This window comes from Crocuta crocuta, unplaced genomic scaffold, assembly GCF_008692635.1.
Source record: "Crocuta crocuta isolate KB4526 unplaced genomic scaffold, BGI_CrCroc_1.0 scaffold5, whole genome shotgun sequence".
Classification (NCBI taxonomy): domain Eukaryota; kingdom Metazoa; phylum Chordata; class Mammalia; order Carnivora; family Hyaenidae; genus Crocuta; species Crocuta crocuta.
This window is the reverse complement of record NW_027530500.1, coordinates 1,342,654-1,357,529: the sequence shown is the minus strand read 5'-3', so window position 1 is coordinate 1,357,529 and position 14,876 is coordinate 1,342,654. Positions and strand designations below refer to the sequence as shown.

Genomic DNA, 14,876 nt, shown 5'->3' with positions numbered 1-14,876 from the left:
AAACCACTCAACTTCCCTGCATATGTTTTCTCAACCTGGACAAGGATATTAATGTAGAAAACTTCCAAGAATTCTTTTTGCTCAAAGATATTATGTTAAATGAAATATACCACTCCATTAGCCAACACAGTGTGTAGTCTGTTGAACACACTGGAATACCCAGACTCAGCTCTCCACTGTGAGCACAAGTCTATACCAGCAGTATAATTACGGTTCTTGTCCCAACTGACACAAAGTAACATGTTTTATAAACTTCATCACGTGGTATTACCAAACTTATAACCAAAGATAAAAAAGTGGATAGAAAAAAAAAACTTAAGTGCTTTTCTTCAAGAAAACTCATTACAAATTTCTTTATATATATATATGAAACATTTATATATATATATATGTTTTTTAATGTTTGTTTATTTTTGAGAGCAAGAGGCAGCATGAGCAGGGGAGGAGCAGAGAGAGAGGGTAACACAGAATCTGAAGCAGGCTCCAGGCTCTGAGCTGTTAGCACAGAGCCCAATGCAGGGCTCAAACCCACGAACCATGCATGACATCATGAACTGAGCCGAGGTCGGATGTTTAACCAACTGAGCCACCCAGGCGTCCATACAAATTTCACCTTGTAGAACTGTGCTAAACAAGAACTCGTTATATTGAACCTAAACCTCTAATTAAAGTAACAACTGTACATGAAAGCTAAAAAAGCCTCAAAAATTATGAAATGAATAGCACCATGAAGAGAAAGAACAGGAAGTATTCATTAGTAAGGGTAAGGCGTAAGTTGGAAATTATATAGAAAAATTAATATAGGATAATAAGCAGGCACTTCCAAATGCACGGAGGCAGTTCCTAGCCGTGAATACACACACATTTAGAAACTGCTGAAACAGCTGAAAAACCCCCATGGCAAAGAGAGGCGTAATGAGAAACTCAATTCATTTCAAGAATTTATCAGTGAGCACTAACTACCTGACAGGCACAAGACACACACACACACACACACAGCTCTCAAGAGACTCAAAAGAAAGCAATGTGAGAATCTACAACAGGCATGTAACAGGAGGCTTACAGCACAAGCCAGCTCTAAGAAGTTTAAATTTGGGGGGTACAGAGGTAGGTGGGAGGAAAACACACTATGGAAGGAAACTAAGTAGAAGGAAACTAAGCAAGTAATGCCCTCTCTCATTCACTCAGCACACCAGGACCACCATAATCTTTTCCTCAATCAAACATAATCCAAAATAATCATCCACAACCAAACATCTGACTCCATTAGAAGAATTTCACCATCAGAGCTGATCTCCAACTAAACAGGGAAAAGATATATTTTTTTACAGGAAAATAAACTTGCTAAAATTTAACTAATTCCACAAATTCAATCCAAAATGGATTTACTGGGGTGGCCGGGGGGTTCAGTTGGCTAACCGTCCCACTTCCGCTCAGGTCATGATCTCACGGTTCATGAGTTTGAGCCCCACATCAGACTCTGTGCTGACAGCTAGGAGCCTGGAGCCTGATTCAGCCTCCCTCTCTCTCTGCTTCTCCCCTGCTTCGGGTCAGGTCATGATCTCATGGTTTATGGGATACAGGCCCATGTCAGGCTCTGTGCTGACAGGGCAAAGCCTGCTTGGGATTCTCTCCATCTCTCTCTCTCTGCCCCTCCATCCATCTCTCAAAAATAAATGGACATTTAAAAAAAATTTTTAATGGATTTACTAAAGAGTTCACACAGTTGAATAAAAATATTTTTAGGGGCACCTGGGTGGTTCAGTCAGTTAAGTGTCCAACTTCAGCTGAGGTCATGATCTTATGGTTCGTGGGTTCGAGCCCTGCATCAGGCTCTGTGCTAAATACTTGCTCAGAGCCTAGAGCCTGCTTCAGATTCTGTGTCTCCTTCTCTCTCTCTCTCTCTCCTCCTCCACTTGAGCTCTGTCTCACTGTCTCAAAAAAAAAAAAAAATTCAATAAATAAATAAAAATATTTTTAAACTATGTATTCCAAAGGGTAAAACTAAGGTTCTGAGTCCAAAAAAGAACACTTGGGACGCCTGGCTGGCTCAGTCAGTAGCACATGAGACTAAAGATGTTGGAGTCATGAGTTCAAGCACCACGTTGGGCGTAGAGTTTACTTTAAAAAAAAAAAAAAAAAAGACAAAGCTCTATGACCTGAATCATCATGAACTGGCCTAAAGTAGTACTTTTTTCTTTAAATCAGAAGTCACATCCTACTGGTGGTTCCTGAAATCAATGTGGCTGACAACCAATAAAAAAACAGAGCACATTAGACTGAACTGCACATTTTACAGGAAAGAAGTGCTTTTGTGAAACTTCTGTTTCAGTTGCACATGTGTATACTGAGTCACGATGTTAAAAAAGCATCTTCCTCTGGGTTTCCTATCTATCTTCCTCTTTTGATCACTCAATTTCTGCTACCACAGTGTATCCATAGCCAAAGAAGTTCATGTATAGCAACTGCTCTATGCAGGTACTTACTGTGCCCGACTAGCTACTGTAGTCGGGCACAGTTCCTATGGCAGCAGAATTTGGCCCAATTATCAAATCAAATAATTCTTAACAATGTCAAACACTAACCATAGCTTCTGATCAGCACAAAAAAGCTTGTTTCCCCAAACTGAGATGAAATAATTCTAATCAAGAGAAAATTCCTGATGCTAGCTAGGATACCAAGTACAATTACTATAGAACTTTTGAAAATAATAAAAGGTTTCAAGATATGCATGTGATTAACAGAAACCTGGACTCCAGTGTCAGAACCTCCATCTAGAAACCTCTATTTTAAGATTATCAATCTCCAGGGGCACCTGTGTGCTCAGTTGGTTAAGCGTTAACTCTTGATTTCAACTCGGGACATAATCTCAGTTTCGGGATTTTGAGCCCTATGTCAGTCTCTGTGCTGATCATGTGGAGCCTGCTTAGAATGGTTCTGTGTCCCTACCCCACTTGTGCTCACTCTCTCTCAAAATTAATAAATAGGGGCACCTGGGTGGCTCAGTTGGTGGAGTGTCTGACTTCGGCTCAGGTCATGATATCACGGTTCGTGGGTTTGAGTCCCGCGTCAGGCTCTGTGCTGACAGATAGCTCAGAGCCTGGAGCCTATTTTGGATTCTGTCTCTCTCTCTGACCTTCCCCCACCCCCACACTGTCTCTCTCTCTCTCTCTCTCAGAAGTAAATAAAACATTTAAATAAATAAACTTTAAAAAAATTTTAAGACTACTAATATCCAAACCAGTAAATATGTCCTGAGATGAAGAATCTACCCTGACTCTGCCCCACAACTTTGAGGGGACCTACATGAGTGGTAACCAAGGCCAGTAACAAAAGCATCATCATGGTGTCTTTTTCTTCACTGCCCAATCTTTCATAAATCTGAATCCTCAACAAATCAGGAGAAATTATATGGAGACCATTCAGTTTTTTAAAGAATAAACAGGAAGGTAGCTGTTTAAATAAGTAGTTTTTTAAAGTTCACATGATTCTGTATCTTGACTGTGGTAGTAGATACACAAATCTATCCAAAACGTTACTTCTAACAGTACACTGTCATTTATGTGACATTCTTGAAATAACAAAATGACAAAAATGGAGAACAGGAGTTAGGGCACAGAAGGGTGTGATTATAAAATGGGAACTACTGTACTGATGCACTGTTAAGGATCTTGACTATTGTGGTAAATACACAAATGTATACATATAATAAAATTACAGAGAATTACTCACATAAGTACCAGTGAGACTCAAGAAATCCGTATAAAATCTGTAGATTAAAATCAATGTCAATACTCATCTTGTGATATTATGCTCTCATTTCCAAGCTGTAACCACTGGGTGAAACCAGGTAAGGTACACGGGACCATTCGGTATTATTTCTTCCAAATGCTCTGAATACATAATCATCTCAATAAAAATCAATTATAAAAGTTAACATGAGGGGCGGCTGGGTGGCTCAATCCACTAAACTGTCTGACTTCGGCTCGGGTCATGATCTTGCCGTTCGTGGGTTTGAGACCCGCATCAGGATCTGTGCTGTCAGTTTAGAGCCTGCTTTGGATTCTCTGTCTCCCAACTCTCTCTCTACCCCTCCCCCATTATTTTTTTGCTTTATTATTTATATCTGAGAGAGAGAGAGAGACAGCGTGAGCAGGGGAGGGTCAGAGAGGGAGACAAAGAACCTGAAATAGGCTCCAGGCTCTGAGCTAGCTGTCAGCACAGAGCCCGACGCGGGCCTCGAAACCATGAACCGTGAGATCATGACCTGAGCCAAAGTCAGATGCTTAACTGACGGAGCCACCCAGGCACCCCAACTGTTTTTGTTGTTAAAATGTTCTTTTATTTCTTTATTTTTAAGAGAAAGAGACAGAGACAGATAACATTAATGGGGGAGGGGCAGGGCACTTGGGTGGCTCCGTCGGTTAAGGATCCGACTTCAGCTCAGGTCATGATCTCGTGGTTTGTGACTTCGAGCCCCGCGTCAGGCTCTGTGCTGACAGCTAGCTCAGAGCCTAGAGCCTGCTTCAGATTCTGTGTCTCCCTCTCTATCTGACCCTCCCCTGCTCACACACACTCTCTCTCTCTCAGAAATAAATGAATAAACATTAAAAAAATTTTTTTGAAAGTTAACAAGAAAAATTCACTAGTTAGTAAAAACAAACCACCCATACTGAAAATACACATACAGAACAGTCAGTTTAAAAGACAAGCATTTGGGGNATAAAATAAAATAAAAAATAAAATAAATAAAATAAAATAAAATAAAAAAGACAAGCATTTGGGGCACCTGAGTGGCTCAGTAGGTTGAGCATCTGACTTGATTTCAGCTCAGGTCACAATCCCAAAGTCGTGGACAGAGTTCTGCATCAAGCTCAGTGCTGAGTGTGGAGCCTGCTTAAGATATTCTCTGTGTGTGTGTGTCTCTCTCTCAGGAGCACCTGGGTGGCTCAGTTAAGTGTCCGACTTCAGCTCAGGTCAAGGTGTCACACATCAGGAGTTTCAAGCCCCAAATCAGGCTCTGCACTGACAGTAACAAGGTGTTTTGGAGTCTCTCTGCCCCTCCCTCACTTGCGCTTTTTCTCAAGATGAACTTAAAAAACATTTTTTTAATTAAAAAAATAAAGACTCTATCTCTCCCTCTCTCCCCCCACTCCCCTGCTTACTCTTGAGAGACGAGAAGAGAAGAGAAGAGAAGAGAAGAGAAGAGAAGAGAAGAGAAGAGAAAAGCATTTTAAGACTGTTACCATAAATTTGTTGATCAGTAAACTAGACATTAAAAAGCAATTTTTTTAATGTTTATTTTTGAGAAAGAAAGAATGAATGAGCAGGGAAGGAGCAGACAGAGGGAGCCAAAGGACCCAAAGCCGGCCCTGTGCTGACAGCAGTAAGCTGGGGGTTGAACTCCCAAACCATGAGATCATGACCTGAGCCCAAGTCAAACATTCAACCAACCGTGCCCCTAAAAAATCAATTTTAATTAACGCTCAGTGTAGAAGTTTTCCAACTTTCACAGCTTTCAGCCACAGATTCAACTGTAGAACTCTTGACACCTGGGGTAAGGACCTTCACTGCATACTTAGCTTTGAGGGTACTAACACATTTTAATGGATGATGTACATGGCCAATTTCATGCACGTTACTTGATAGTATACTTGGGCTTTTAGACTGTTCTCTGGCCATTTTCAAAGCTTTTACATATAATCCACACATGAACATAATTCTGGCTGTCGACATAATTAGAAAATAACAATTCAGAGGCGCCTGGGTGGCTCAGTCGGTTGGGCGTCCAACTCAGCTCAGGTCATGATCTCACAGTTCATGGGTTCGAGTCCCATGTCAGTCTCTGTGCTGGTGGCTGGCTCAGAGCCTGGAGCCTGCTTCAGATTCTGTATCTCCTTCTCTCTCTGGCCCTCCCCTGGTCACGCTGTCTCTCTCTCTCTCTCTCTCTCAGAAATAAGTAGAAATATTTTTTTTAATTTCAAAAAGAAAATAACAGTTCAGTATTCCACAAGTGTGATTCTGGGGTAAAGAAACCTGTACTATCAATTGTTTCAATGTTGTCTCCCTTTCTCTCTACCCCTCCCCTAATCGTGTTCTGTCTCTGTCTCTCTCAAAAATAAACATTAAAAATTTTATTTTAAAAAATCAGGGAAATTCATAATATTTAATAACGCATTTATTTTTTAATTATTTGGGGAAGGGAGGAGAGAGGGAAAGGGAGGGAGAGAGAGAAAGGGAGAGAGGGAGGGAGGGAGGGAGAGAGAAAGGGAGAAGGAGGGAGGGAATGAGGGGGAGGGGCAGAGAGAAGGAGAAAGAATCCCAAGCAGGCTCTCTGTTGACAGTGCAGAGCCTGATGCAGAACTCGAACACACGAACTCCAAGATCATGACCTGAGCCAAAATCAAGAGTTGGACGCTCAACCACTGAGCTACAGAGGTGTCCCTTCTTTTAAATTTATTTAATATTTTGTATATGGATGTATTTTTTAAAGCAGTATTCAGAATGGCTTCTTTCACCAAGCAATATGTATTTAAGGTCCCTCCCATGTCGTTTCCATGATTTGACAGCTCGTTTCTTCCTGGCACCATCACTCCATTGTCTGCATGTACCACTCTCTGAGGGATATCTTGGTTGCTTCTAAATGTTGGCAATTATGAATAAAGTTCCTATAAATGTTCATGTGCAGGTTTTTTATAGTCATATTTTCAGCTCATTTGGGTAAATACAAAGGAATGGGATTGTTGGAGCCTCTGTTAAGAGGATGCTTAGTTTAAGAAACTGACAAACTAGCCAAAGTGGCTGCATAGTTTTGCTTTCCCACCAGTAACAAATGAGAGTTCTTCTTGCTCCACATCCTCACCAGCATTTAGTGTTTTGGACTTGAGACATTCTAATAAGTGTATAGTCATGTCTCGTTATAACTGGCAGTTCCCTGATGATGTATGACGTCAGGCATCTCTCCACGTGCTTATTTGACTCCTGTGTAATCTTCTTCTATCAACACCAATTTTGTTCAAATTGTCAAGCACTACAGATAACCCCAATGTTCCTGAATTGGTAAATGAATAAACAAAATGTGGTATATCTATAGAATTCAATAATGAAAAAGACATTATGGGGGGGAGGCGCCTGGGTGACTCACTTGGTTAAGCATCCAACTCTTGATTTCAGCTCAGATCATGATTTTCTTTGTTGAGGTTGTCTATTCAAATCTTTTACAATTTTTTTTAATGTAAGCTCTTCAGCCAAAACCCCAAGATCCATCTCAAAACCCCAAGATCAAGAGTCACATGCTCCACTGACAGAGTCAGCCAGGCACTCCTTGCTCATTTTTGAATCAACTTGTTCATTTTCTCATTGTTAAGTTTTAAGAGTTTTTTGTATATTTTGAGTAACAATCCTTAACAGACATATCTTCTGCAAATATTATCTCCCAGTCTGGCCTGTCTTCTCATAGCCTTAATTAACTTATTTTAAAAATTACATGCACTGGGGCACCTGGGTGGCTCAATCAATTGAGCATCTGACTTTGGCTCAGGTCATGATCTCACAGTTCATGAGTTCGATCCCCGCTTCAGGCTCTGTACTGACAGCTCAGAGCCTAGAGCCTGCTTCGGATTCTGTGTCTCCCTCTGTTTCTCTCTGCTCCTCTCTCTCTCTCTCTCTCAAAAATAAAGAAGCTTTAAAAAATTACATGCACTAAAATTCATTTTTTGGTGTACATTTCTGAGTTCTGTCAAATGCACAGAATCATCAGACATTCACAATCAAGATGCAGAACCCTCTGTTATCAACCTCTTATCACTACCCCTAGTCCCTGGAAACAACTGATCTGTTTCCCATTACTGTAATTTTCCTCTTTTGTAGAGTGTCATATAAACAGAATCACACACTGTGTATGTAACCTTTTGAGTCTGGCTTCACTTCGCCTAACACTTTTTTGACATTCACCAATGCTGTAGTGAGTACCATAATTCCATTTTTTTTTTTAATTTTATTTATTTACTGAGAAAGAGAAAGAAAGAGAGCAAGCAGAGGAGGGGCAGAAAGTGGGAGAGGGAATCCCAAACAGATTCTACACCATCAGTACAGTGCCCAACAAAGGAGTCAATCCCACAAACCATGAGGTCAAGACCTGAACTGAAATCAAGAGTCAGATGCTTAACCAACTGAGTCATACAGGTCCTCCCCCACCAACAATTTTTTATTACTGAATTCTATGAATATACCACATTTTGTTTATCTATTCTCCAACTCAGGAGAATGCCTGCAGTGCTTGACAATTTGAACAAAATTGCTACTGTCATTCACATGTAGTTTTTGTGTGAACTGTTATGTCTTCATTTTTCTTGGTTAACTATCTAGGATTGAAACCACAAGGCGAAGGGCGCCTGGGTGGCTCAGTGGTTTAGCATCTGACTTCAGCTCAGGTCATGATCTTATCGTTTCATGAGTTCGAGCCCTGTTATCAGGCTCTCTCTGCTGTAAGAACAGAGACCACTTCATATCCTCTGTTCCCCTCTCTCTTTCTGCCCCTCCCTCACCTGTACTCTCTCTCAAAAACAAACATTAAAAATAAAAAGTAAAACAACAACAACAACAAAACTACGGGGTCATGGAAGTTTTTGTTTAACTTTATGGGAAGCTTCGAAAAGATTTCCCAAAGTAGCTGTACGATTTTACATTCCTACTACCAATGTATTAAAGTTCCGGTTGCTCTGCATCCTCACTAATACTTAACATTGTCAGCTAGGGAGAGAAGGATTGTTTATTTTGTTTCTTAGTCATCCTAACAAGTGTACAGTAGCATCTCAATGTGATTTTAATCTGCATTTCCCTAATGACTAATGACGCAGAAAATCTTATTAGGTCCTTGCTTGCCACCCATACATCTTGTCCAGCAAAGTTTTGGGTTCAAATCTTTTGCCCATTCTTTAATTGGGTTTTTTTCTTATTGTAGAGTTTTGAGAATTATTTCTGTACTCTATATACAAAGTCCTGGTCATATATGTAATCTGCAAAAATCTCTCAGTCTGCCACTTCTTTTCACTCTCTTCAGAGTATCTTTCAAAGAATGCGAGTGAGTTGTTCATGGTATTCTTACTATCATTTTAATGTCTAAAAGATCTGTAGTGATAGCTCCTCTTTCACTCCTGTTATTGCTAACTTGGGCTCCTCCCTGTCTGCTCTGCACTCCTTCTATTTGAACACTGTCATTCTTTCAAGTACAAAAATGGGTTCTATAAAAAGTGAATATTAATATTACATAATTTCTGAGTGCCTGGGTGGCTCAGTTGGTTGGGCGTCCAACTTCGGCTCAGGTCATGATCTTGCAGTCCATGAGTTAGAATACCACTTCGGGGGGCGCCTGGGTGGCTTAGTTGGTTAAGCGTCCGACTTTCGCTTAGGTCATGATCTCACGGTTCGTGGGTTCGAGCCCCACGTCGGGCTCTGTGCTGACTGCCAGCTCAGAGCCTGGAGCCTGTTTCAGTCTGTGACTCCCTCTCTCTCTCTGCACCTCCCCCACTTGGACTCTCAGAAATAAACATTAAAAAAAATTTTTTTTAAAACATTACATAATTTCCTCAAGGAACTACTGTACTTCTGTAAGTAGCAAAAGTGCTTTTATCCACACTTCCCATTTCATCACACACTATACATTAGTCTGCTTGGCTTGCCATAACAAACTAGCACAGACTGAGAGGCTGAAACAAAAATTTACTTTCTCACAGTTCTGGAAGCTGACAATCTGAAATCAGGTTGCCAGCATAGTCAGGCCCTTGGCTTGCAGATGGCCACCTTCCTGCTATGTCCTCATATGGCAGAAAGAGACAGCAAGTTCTCTGGTTTCTCTCTCTCTCTCTCTTTTTTTTTAATGTTTTATTTATTTCTGAGAGAAAGACAGCATGAGCAGGGGAGGGTCAGAGAGAGAGGGAGATACAGAATCTGAAACAGGCTCCAGCCTCTGAGCTAGCTGGCAGCACAGAGACTGATGCGGGGCTCGAACCCACGAACCCCATGAGATCATGACCTGAGCCAAAGTCAGAAGCTTAACTGACTGAGCCAACCAGGGGCCCCATGGCATCTCTTCTTAAAGGGCCCATCAAGGAAGTCCCTACCTTCATCCCCTCATTTAAAGCTAATTATCTCCCAAAGGCCAGATTTCCAAATCCCATCACATGGGGGGGGTGAGGGCTTCAACATAAGTATTTTTACAGACATATATTCAAGGTGGGTTGGCAAGGATGGGTGGTGATACAGTGATGGGGATTAAGGAGTACAGTTGTCATAATGAGCACTGAATGATGTATGGAAGTCGAATCACTACATTGAACATCTAAAACTAATACAACACTGTATGTTAACTATAGTGAAATTAAAATAAAATAATTTGGAAGAGGTACCTGTGTGGCTCAGTCACTTAAGTATCTAGCTTAGGCTCAAGTCATGATCTCACAGCTTGTGAGCTGGAGTCCTGCATCAAGCTCTCTGCTGTCAGTGCAGAGCCTACTTTGGATCCTCTGTCTCCTCTCTCTCCCTCCTTCCCTCCCTCCCTCCCTCTCTCTCTCTGGAAGAAAGGAAGGCGGGAGGGAGGGAGGAAACAATAAATAAAAACAAAGCAAAATAAAATAAATTGGGGTGCCTGGGTGGCTCAGTTAAGCATCTGACTCTTGATTTCAGCTCAGGTCATGAGCTCACAAGTTTGTGAGTTTGAGCCCCACATCAGGCTCTATGCTGGCCATGATACCACTCTCCCTCTCTCTCTGCCCCTCCCGCAGGCACACGTGCTTTCTCTCTTTCTCAAAATAAATAAATAAGCTTTAAAATAAAATAAAATAAATTAGGGGTGCCTGAGTGGCCCAGTTGGTTAAGCATCAGACAACAGCTCAGGTCATGATCCCGTGGTTCATGGGTTCAAGCACCGCAACAGGTTCTGTGCTGACAGCTCAAAGCCTAGAGCCTGCTTCAGATTCTGTGTCTCCCTCTCTCTCTGCCCCTCCCCTGCTGGCACTCTCAAAAATAAACAAACATTTAAAAATTAATTGAATACAATAAATTAAAAACACAAGATCAAAGTGGCACCTAGGTGGTTCGGCTGGTTAAGCATCCAACTCATGATCTCACAATTAGTGAGTCTGAGCCCCAGGTTGGGCTCTGCGCTCATAGTGTGGACCCTGCTTGGGATTCTGTTTCCCTCTCTCTCTGTCTCTCTCTCTCCTAGAAATAAACATTAAAAAAAAAAAACCACATATACTCAAGGGTGGACATTTAATTAAATTATTTTTAATGTTTCACCAATAACACTCTCAAGTGAAACTGGCTTTCTTCTTTTCAACTACCAGTGTAAGGCGGTAGTAAACACGCAATTACTATTAGTAGATATTTAATACCACTAACTTGAATCATGCTAAGAAGCCAACAGACTTATCCATTACTACTTTCACACCATAAGTACAAATGTCAACACAGTAAAAAAGCCTAAATATCTTAGTATTACTGTGAAAGTAGCTCTGATTTCAACCGAAAAACTCACCACTGCCATACAGAATTAAATTCAAATAACTATCAAAGAAAATCTTACTACAAACTATTAAGTATATTATTAATTTAAGGTATTATTACAAATTATTCACAAGAGGGGCGCCTGGGTGGCTTAGTCGGTTAAGCGTCCGACTTTCGCTTAGGTCATGATCTCGCGGTTCGTGGGTTCGAGCCCCGCGTCGGGCTCTGTGCTGACTGCCAGCTCAGTCTGTGACTCCCTCTCTCTCTGACCCTCCCCTGCTCACGCTCTCTCTCTCTCTCCTAGAAATAAATATTTTAAAAAAAAACAAAAAACAAATTATTCACAAGAAATATAACCAATACTAAAAACCTGACTGATTCCTAAACTTTCCAAATTCATTTATGAAAATGATAAAGTTATTCTTTCAACTTCATGAATATAAACCTTAGAAGGAAAAGGAAAATTCCACAGAATCTAAAAAAGAACAAATAAATAAAAGTATCTTGGTTGTGGGGTGCCTGGGTGGCTCAGTCGGTTAAGCTTCCGACTTCGACTCGGGTCATGATCTCACAGTTCGTGAGTTCAAGCCCCGCATCAGGCTCTGTGCTGACAGCTAGCTCAGAGCCTGGAGCTGCTTCAGATTCTGTGTCTCCCTCTCTCTCTCTGCCACTCTGCTGCTCTCTCTCTCTTTCTCTCTGTCTCTCTCTCTCTCTCTCTAATATAAATAAACATTAAAAAAAATTTTTTTAAGTATCTTGGTTGGGATGAAACAAACAAATAAATAAAGCAGGCCAGGGTACGCTATAAACACTCTCATGTTTGTTTATGCTTATGATCACTTATAAGAAGATACATCAGAAACCCTATCTGTGATGGTTTCTGGGGAAGGGAATTAGATGACTTAATGTAAGGAGAAGAAGTTTACTCAACGTCTTTTGAATTTTAGACCATCTATTATTATGTGTTACCACCCAAAATAAATGAGACTTCTTTCATAGGTAATATTTAATGTTCTGGTATATTAAAAACTCAATTTAAAACACTCTAATCCAAAATCTATAAAGAATTTATTAAACTCAACACTCAAAAAATAAATAATCCAGTGAAAAAATGGGCTAAAGACATGAACAGACACTTCTCCAAAGAAGACACCCAGATGGCCAGCCGACCCATGAAACGATGCTCAACGTCACTCATCATCAGTGAAATACAAATCAAAACCACAATAAGATACCACCTCACACCTGTCAGAATGGCTAACATAAACAACTCAGGCAACAATAGATGTTGGCGAGGATGCAGAGAAAGAGGATCTCTTTTGTTCTGCTGGTGTGAATGCAAACTGGTGCAGCCGCTCTGGAAAACAGTATGGAGGTTCCTCAAAATATTAAAAACAGAACTACCCTACAACCCAGCAACTGGACTACTAGGTATTTATCCAAGGGATACAGGTATGCTGTTTAGAAGGGACACATGCACCCCATGCGTATAGCAGCACTATCAACAATAGTCAAAGAATGGAAAGAACCCAAATGTCCTTTGATGACTGAATGGATAAAGAAGATGTGGTATATATGTACAATGGAGTATTACTCGGCAATCACAAAGAATGAAATCTTGCTATTTGCAACTATGTGGATGGAACTAGCAGGTACTATGCTAAGTGAAATTAGTCAGAGAAAGACAATTATCCTATGACTTCACTCATATAAAGACTTTAAGATACAAAACAGATGAATATTAAGGGAAAGGAAGCAAAAATTATATAAAAGCAGAGGGGGACAAAAACATAAGAGATTCTTTTTTTTTTCTTTTTTAAATGTTTTTTATTTATTTCTGAAAGAGAGAGAGAGAGAAAGAGACAGCATGAGCAGGGGAGGGTCAGAGAGAGGGAGTTACAGACTCTGAAGCAGGCTCCAGGCTCCAAGCCGGCTGTCAGCACAGAGCCCGACGTGGGGCTCGAACCCACAAACCATGAGATCGTGACCTGAGCCAAAGTCGGACACTTAAACAATTAGCCACCCAGGTGCCCCAAAACATAAGAGATTCTTAAATATAAAGAACAGAGAGTTGCTGGAGAGGTTGTGGGAGGGGGATGGGCTAAACGCGTGAGGGGCATTAAAGAATCTACTCCTGAAATCACTGTTGCATTATATGCTAACTAACTTGGATGTAAATTTAAAAAATAAATTGAATAAAATTTTAAAAAAATAAATAAAAGAAAACACTGTAAAATTTCACCCTCTCAATCAACTTGGAAAATAGAGGCCAGAATTCACTTTTGTTTTTAAGAATATCTTTTCCTAAGGCATCTGGGTGGTTCAGTTGTTACACATCTGACTTCGTCTCAGGTCATGATCTCATGGTTTATGAGTTCAAGTCCCACATCAAGGGAGATTATGTCCTGCTTCAGGTGAGCATGTGCCCCAGATCAGGGGAGCTCAAGCCCCACTTCAGGTAAAAACACAAGCCCCACTTTAAATAAGCCCCACCTCTCTCTTTTTCTCCCTATCTTCTGCTTCTCCTGGGATTCTCTCTCTCTCTCTCTCTCTGACACTCACTCGTTTGCACCCTCTCATTCTTTAAAAGAATGTGTTTTTCCATTTCAGTACATGATAAATGTATAATCATTGTAAAGCAATAAGGGTCCTATTTGATCTCCTTTAATGAGTAGATAGTATTCATTTATAAATAACAAAAATACAGGTTTAACTGCATATTCTATTTTAGATTAAGTTTTCAACCAAAAACTTGGGATAGTTTTTAGCTGGAAGCTCTGTAAGACTGAAAAACATATTTGACATCTATGTGATAGGTCTCTCCAAATGGAGAATTCAGTCCAAATACCTTTATTTCTGGAGAACTGACAGTTTCACTAGCACATTATTTCAAACACACAAACAAGGCACAAGCCTAACAACTGTTTTTACTTAGAATACCATTTTTTAATACCTTTAACCAAAATTAATTTTAAATGGAAAATATGACTGTCAAAAAAAACACTGTCATTTTGGGGCGCCTGGGTGGCTTAGTCGGTTAAGCGTCCGACTTTCGCTCAGGTCATGATCTCGCGGTTCATGGGTTCGAGCCCCGCGTCGGGCTCTGTGCTGACTGCCAGCTCAGAGCCTGGAGCCTGTTTCAGTCTGTGACTCCCTCTCTCTCTGACCCTCCCCTGCTCACGCTGTCTCTCTCTCTCTCTCTCCTAGAAATAAAAAAAAAAAAAAAAACACATTAAAAAAAAACAACACTGGCATTTCAATTCTGAGAAGAGGAAATGAAGAGTTATTCTAGAATATGTGACTAAAGAGATAAACTAACCTTGGGCCACCTGGGTGGCTCAGCTCGTTAAGCATCCGATTTCGGCTCAGGT

The 14,876-nt window shown here is 40.7% G+C and overlaps 1 protein-coding gene across 5 annotated transcripts in view; it reads right to left on the bottom strand.

Annotated features, from left to right (window-relative positions):
• WDR33 (WD repeat domain 33) overlaps positions 1-14,876 on the bottom strand; it is a 108,152-nt gene that overhangs the window by 72,067 nt on the left and 21,209 nt on the right. The window contains exon 1 of one of the 5 annotated variants that reach the window (XM_077766746.1): positions 1,753-1,873. The exons of the other annotated variants lie outside the window; for them this stretch is intronic. The gene's annotated coding sequence lies outside the window, so the exon portion shown is untranslated. Of the gene's footprint in view, positions 1-1,752; positions 1,874-14,876 lie in introns of those variants that run through there. 5 annotated transcript variants of the gene reach the window in all.